Here is a 7648-nt window from a genome sequence, read left to right as displayed (position 1 = left end):
GAGAGTATTATATCTTAATCACCTTTATGCCCAGTGCAGTGTATCAAACTTGTGCATCAACTTAAGTTTTTTAAATATCTATTCCTTTGTGCTAAGGGCATTCATTTGTTAAGTCTGAACCCTAAAAATATGCTGAAGGAGGGCTGCACCTGGATGAGTTGAGCAAAGGTTGGAGTGAGCCCTCGCATGGCTGAAGAAGACTAGACGAAGCAGCGAGTGCTGGGTGGAAAGAGTAAGGCTCAAGATGGAAAATCATGAACCAGACGATACTGTCAAGGAGAACTTGATATCATAACCAGGGAAATTAACCAACTTCCGGAAGCAGAAAGGAATCTGCTTGAAAAGATCAACATATATTGGATTTAATGCTGCTCTCTGTGGCCTAATAGCAAATGGTGTTTTTTGATGCATCTTACCTGTGACACAGTCTCATATAGCTGCTGGTTTACCAATGGCAGTGATCCCATTTTTGATGGCACACGTATCTTACAAAGGTTTTGTGATTTGCATAGCGAAACCTGTACCATAACACATGGTGGATTGCTTGGTCTTATTTTTGGTGGCCTGTACCCTGTTTTCTTGGCTATCCCTTGTGAATGGTGGCCTAACCAGGTATAACTCAGCCCTGCTACCCGAGAAAGGAAACAAATGACTGGATTAGGATGACTAAACCTGTCTTTAGAAAGATGTTATTTTTAATTTTGCTCCAGACTGGGCTTGCAGCATACTTTGGGTCTAGACAATATAAACTACTTATAAAGGCTCTTTAGATACCTGAACCTGGCCTAGAAATTCAGTAATTGTTAAGTATATCTGTACACAAAATAAAGACTGTAAAAATAACCTACATCTAAGTATGAATAAAGAGACATAATTTAAAAAAATATACCATAATTTTATTAACCTTATTATGGTATTTCTTATGTTTTTAAGTCACAAGGAGTCTAAAAATAAAGTGACATGGACCCCTCTAGACTTCCAACAACCCTGACCACACATGGAGCCGCTGCATCAACTGACATCAATGAGGAGAGCATCGATACAGGCTCTTGAAGATGGGAAGAAGCTGCGAGAGACAAATTAGGGGGACAGCTGGTAAAAGCCATGGGTAGACTTAGCCAGATTCCAAAATGTTTTAAAAGCATTTCTCCAAATATCTGTCTTTTAATGTCCTAAAAACAAAAAATATTGCCTCCGTCTATGTCGACTTTTACGTTAAACTTAAGTATTTTTTCTACTGCTTTACGGAAGAAAGAATACAAGAACATTGCCTGGCACTTGGATAACTTAAAACAATTAAATAGCAAATTGTTGAAACTATAAACCTAATTGACAGTGGGCTCCAGACTGAGAATTGCAGTTCAATTCCAATTCTTTCATTGCAAAGCTTAGTTTAACCATGCAATAGCCACAAAACTTTTATTTAGATAGCACTTTACAGTTTATAAAGCATGCTCACACATATTATCTCAAGTACCCCCAATAGAAGAATATTGCATAATGGCTAGAGGGACACATTTGGCCTTTGTTTTAAGGGGCAAAATTATCTTAGCCATATCTTTGGGAACTGATAATTTCACACTGCAGATGGAAATCTGAAGGTAGAGACAAAAACTCCAAATCCTGTGGAATCTAGAAAAAGCCAGACTAACTGTACAGGTCAAGGTATACTCTGGTACTAGATCTGTATGTACATATCTAATTTCAGCAAGCTCAAACAACAATTTGCCAAGGGCTGTCTGAATTCTGTGATTGTAATCTAGAAGTCAAAGCAAGAAGACAGGTGAGTTTCTACTTTCCCCACTCATCTCCTGGGTGGGTGGCACAATGATATGCAAGGCTGTACGTTCTCTCCTCCCCACATCAGGGCCCACTTAGCATCACCCAATTGCAAACCACTACTCTCAATTTTTAGGGAAACCAAATAGTTTAAACTTCTCTGCAAAGACAATACACTACTAGAAAAGTGTCTACTGTTTCCTTGGTGTCTAGTAGATTAAAAAATACTCCCTGTCCCTTTAGCCTTGCATTTTTGGAAAGTTTCTCACTTCAGATTTGGAAAGAGACAAGGAGATCTCAATAGTTTTTAAAAGTCTCAGAAATAAGTTCTTGTAGCGACAGTACCTTTTAAGAGCCTCCATCTTTTCTTCTGCACTTTTAGAGGTGCACCCACAAAAAGGACATAACAAGTCCCTTTTAACACTCTATTCCTTTTGGTCTCTAATAGGAAGTTAAATTAAGAATATTAAATCCCCATTTTTTTCTTCAAGGAGTTTTATGGGTTCAGGTGTTATTTTTAATCTTTAATCCATTTTGAGTTTATTTTTGTATATGGTGTGAGAAAATGGTCTAGTTTCATTCTTTTACATGTAGCTGTCCTGTTTTCCCAACACCACTTATATATTACATCTTCTTTATCCATTCATCTGTTGATGGGCACTTGGGTTGCTTCTGTGTCTTGGCTATTGTAAATAATGCTGCTATGAACATTGGGGTGCATGCATCATTTTGAATCAGTGTTTTCATTTTTCCTCACATATACACCCAGGAGTGGAATTGCTGGATCACATAGTAGTTCTAATTTTTAGGTTTTTGAGGAAGCTCCATGATAAATAGATAAAGAAGATGTCACTTATATACATACACACACACATACGCATGTGTGTGTGTGTGTGTGTGTGTGTAATGGAATACTACTCAGCCAAAGGAAAAAGAAAAAGAATGAAATTTTACCATTTGCAACATGAATGGACCTTGGAGGGCACTATGCTTAGTGAAATAAGTCAGACAAAGACAAATACTGTATGTTATCACTTATATGTGGACTCTAAAAAGTAAAATAAATGAATGAATATAATAAAACAAAAACAGGGTCATCAATATAGAGAACAAACTAGTGATTGCCATGGGGGAGGAGGGTTGGGGAATGGAGAAAATAGGTAAAGGGGATTAACAGGTAAAAACTACCAGTTATAAGATAAATAAGTCACGAGGATGTAATGTACAACACAGGAAATACAGTCAATAATATTATAAGAACTTTGGTGTGTAATCTAAAGAAATATCGGATAACCATGTTGTACACCTGAAGGGAATATAAGATTGTAAGTCAAGTATACTTCAATAAAAATGTTAAATCCCCTCTATGTACTCAAAATTTTGAGAAGTTCAAGATGGCAGCATTAATGAGTCTGTTTTCCTCCCTTAGGTACCCAGATGTTGAAACTGGGCTGCTTATAGTCCTACTTTAAGTATTTGCTCCTTGAGTTTTTCTCACTCCTTTCTTATCTGTGATCGCACTTCCATGTCTTACCCTTCTCACATATCTGCTCTGGTCCTGGATTGTCTTTCTCAGCCCTGGTTTTACTTCCAGATCATCAGGCACTCTCTCAAATCTTACTAAAATGCCATGTCATATTTCAACCACCTCCAGAAAGTTTTTCAACTAATCAAAAGGGAGAGGGTATTTTGTTCAAACCACACAATTTTTAAAATACACACCTGTCACTGTTCCTGCCTACTTTGTTTTGGTGTAATGGAAATAGTGTACATGGCCCTAATTTTTATCTTTTTCATTAATAAAACTGATTCAATTACCATTACTTTTCCCACCCTCAATGGGTCTACATGAAGTAAACATCTTTTTGCAGTTTTCCCAAGAGTATCCTAGTCTTCTTGGTTAAATATTCAAATTCTTATTCACACCTCCAGTTAACCACCATATTATGACAAGCAATACATAGTCATTCATTATCAATGTTTATCTAATGTAATTATCAATTTATACTTGTTAACAACCTCTTATCCTGTACAAGCCTCATCTAGCATCTTGTCCATACCTGAACCAATCTTAGCTAAAAGTAAGACATGGTGACCAAGAGCAAGATCCAAAACCCTTGTCAAGAGTTTCTGATGCAACACAGCTCCACTGGGAAGAAGAAGCATGAAGGACAATACAAAAGTAGTTCTAGAGCAAGAGCTCAATTGAACAATCAGGAAATAGGATGGTAGAAGGAGATGCTTTTAAAATACTTGAGGGAGCACCTTAATTAATGTGGCACAGATATTTCATTACCTCAACCAGCCAACATTTATTGAGCACCTAGGGATAAAGGTGAAAATGACATAATTCCTGTCCCCAAGGATATCACATTTTAGTGGAAAAGACTGACATTGGAAACAGAAATCTAGAACCTTCTAAGGCATTTCAGAAAACTATTGTTCTTCCTATTTTGCATGGAAAGAAACCAGCTAAATCTTAAGGACTCTGCAGATTACAAGACTAATACATAGGAACACATTGGCCAGAATCCACACAGAAAGCAGGAAGATGAAAGGGAAGTGGCTTTCAAAGTGCTTAAGAAGGAGAAATTAGTCACAGAGTTCCTCTTATCCACGGGAGCTCCTCACAAGTTTCTGATAATATTCTTAATACATAAAGTTGCATTTTAGCCAGACAACTGGAAAATAATAATTTCTTGTGGACCAGCTGAGTATTTTCCATGAAAATTTAGTATGAAAAGAACATAACACAGTCTCTAATTATTAAAGTGGTAAAAAAATAGTAAATACTGGGTGTAGTGGTGGTTGTGCATATGTGTATGTGTGTGCGTGCACTTATGTGTGTATAATAAATCAGTATCCCATTTATTCTGAACATATCTCCATTTTGTTCCTATATCAAGTTATATGAACACAGATTCTTGATCAAAAAAAGCCCTGACTAGATAAACATAAAAAACTATGTCGTAACATGTTACATGTTGCATTTGTTACAATGTTGTAACAAATGCAACAAGAAAGTATCAATTTTTTTCCTGAGTATACCTTGATACTCCCTGGAGAAATGCATAGTCCGCATGTGAGGTTCTCTGCTTTCCTAGGAGATTTCTCTAAATTGCAGTCGATTTATCAGAAAAACAATATCTTAGGAACTTCCCTGGTGGTGCAGTGGTTAAGAATCCACCTGCTAATGCAGGGATCATGGGTTCAACACCTGGTCCGGAAGATCCCACATGCCGTGGAGCAACTAAGCCCATGTGCCACAACTACTGAGCCTGCGCCCTAGAGCCCATACTCTGCAACAAGAGAAGCCATTGCAGTAGGTCTGCGCACCACAATGAAGAGTAGCCCCCTCTTGCTGCAACTAGAGAGAGCCCGCATGCAGCAACGAAGACCCAACGCAGCCAAAAATAAATAAATAAAAACAAAACCAAAAAACCAATATTTTAGTGTGTGTTCTAGAATTAGGAGTTCAAGTACATCAGCATGAAAGCTTTTGCATTTAATATCCTAAATTAAATAGATTATAAACTTAGAGTAGTATTCCTCTGCCTTTCTTTTTCTGTTCATCCCTGAGCATAGGTAGAATTCACTTAGTATTTATGAGTGATAATCCCTAGCAGTGTGTGGCAAAGATTTGAATGTGATTTCACACAGACAAGAGTCATACATCATGCAAACAGCATGTATACTGTTTACCTGCTAAAGTTGTTTCTTGAATGAGGTATATATATTTGGAGAAAAGTCACTAGAACTCATTATCCTCAGCTGACATTACCATTCCTTTTTTTTCCTATTTATTTATTTATTTATTGGCTGCATTGTGTCTTCTTTGCTGTGCGCAGGCTTTCTCTAGTTGCAGTGAGTGGGGGCTACTCTTTGTTACAGTGCTCGGGCTTCGCATTGTGGTGGCTTCTCTTGTTGAGGAGCACAGGTTCTAGGCGCACCGGCTTAAGTAGCTGTGGCACGCAGGTTCTAGAGCGCAGGCTCAGTAGTTGTGGTGCACAGGCTTAGTTGCTCCATGGCATGTGGGACCTTCCTGGACCAGGGATCGAACCCATGTCCCCTGCATTGGCAGGTGATTCTTAACCATCGCACCACCAGAGAAGTCCCCATCATTCATTTATTGATTCATTCAAATATTTATTGAACTCCTGCTATGATCCAGATACTCTTTTTGCCGACCCAACAGCAATGTTCCCCTTCCTCCTTCCAAATTTAGTCCTAATATCTACTCTTGCCCTACATGGCTCAGCTGAAACCCAATTGGTTTAAAGCAATTTTGATTTCATTTCCCTTGCAAAGGATTGTTTTCATAAAGGGTACTAATCTCAGCACTGGCCAACAGAAATTGAGAGGAAGTCTGTTTGGGGTGGGGGGAGCTTTTGAAAAAGGTTTCTTTGTGCTTAAGAGTTGCATGAGAAAAAGAAACTGTCTGTGATCATTTTATGTGTACACTTGGCTAGGCTATAGTACCCAGTTATTCAGTTAAACCATCATCTAGGCGTTGCTGCGAAAGTATTTTGTAGATGTGGTTACCATCTACAACCAGTTGATTTTAGGTAAAGAGAGTTACGCTTGATAATCTGAGTGGGCTTCCAATCAATTGAAAGATTTTACGAGCAAAACTGTTTCCCAGAGGAAGAAGACATTCTGCATTAAGCCTGCAGCAACAGCTCCTGTTTGAGAGTTTCCAGACTATCCTACAAATTCCAGACTTGCCAGCCACCACAATCACGTAAAACAATTATTTGAAATCTCTCTTGCTAGCTAGCTAGCCTTCTGGTTCTGTTTCTTGGAGAACCCTGACTAACACACTGTACTTTTTTTCAGTCTGGAAATTCAGATGAAAGAGTGAAAACATGGAAAGAACCTGGGTCTTCTATAATGTGATTTAACTTCTGAGTTAATCAGTCCTAGAGCCTCCCTTATTTGGGACTCCTTGTGATGAGAGAAAAGAAATCCTTTTATTCTTTAAGCCATTTCGATTTGGGTTGTCTGTTACTTGAAGCTGAAAGCAACCATACTAATACAGAAACCATCAGAAGACAATTAGTAAATAATAAAAATTAGTCAACTCCAGAGTATTTAAGATAATGACATATTGGTATTTGGGTCATTTTCCTTCCGATAACAAAGAACTTACTTTCACTGGCTAGAAGGTCAGATTAATGAGTGCATTTAAGATTCCAGAACCTAATAATGATCTCTCTATAGGTGTGATATAAAAGTGGGAACAGAGATGCAGTGAAGAGATCTTCTCCTGTGGGGACAGCCCATTTCATTCTATGGAAGAAATCTTGAAAACATTTTTCATCTTCAGAAAATAGTACAACAGTGCTCACTCATTTTGGAAATTATTGAATAACTACCTTGTTCTTTATTTTACACTTTTGAGGCCCTTCCACAAAAGGATCATCTGCCTCAGTCCTTATTTTAATGTCTCATAACTGACTGTTTTAGTTCTATTTCACACTTGGGATTACAGCTACAGTTAAATTACAAACAGCTGCGGTTCCTGCCACAAGAATATGTGTAGATGTGCATGAAATGCTTAATATCTTCCGCAGGGAACAGGTGTGCCATGGGCAGTGTACACCGGAGTGAAATAAATTTACTCTTGGGCTCAAGCTCTGTAATCTAGTTGCTAAGGTTTGGTTTTTGAGTTACACACGTAGGAAAACAGGTATGGGACTGAAATGCTGAAAGACTTAAAAAGAGAAGCCTACATTTCCATGATGGCATTACCTTCACAAGCTAATCATTTCCTAAAAAAAATTCAGTTACTTTGAATAGCAACTACACAGATGTGCAAAACAGTAGGTGGGAGCCTGAGAGGAGTAACAGACAGAGATTTGCAGGGTTT

At 38.1% G+C, this 7648-nt stretch overlaps 1 pseudogene; it reads left to right on the top strand.

Annotated features, from left to right (window-relative positions):
- Window positions 1–244: 244 nt before the first annotated feature.
- Window positions 245–800, top strand: LOC132495467 (transmembrane protein 126A-like; annotated as a pseudogene).
- The last annotated feature ends 6848 nt before the right edge of the window (window positions 801–7648 follow it).

Source organism: Mesoplodon densirostris, chromosome 8, assembly GCF_025265405.1.
Source record: "Mesoplodon densirostris isolate mMesDen1 chromosome 8, mMesDen1 primary haplotype, whole genome shotgun sequence".
NCBI lineage: Eukaryota > Metazoa > Chordata > Mammalia > Artiodactyla > Ziphiidae > Mesoplodon > Mesoplodon densirostris.
This window is presented reverse-complemented; position numbering and strand designations above follow the sequence as displayed.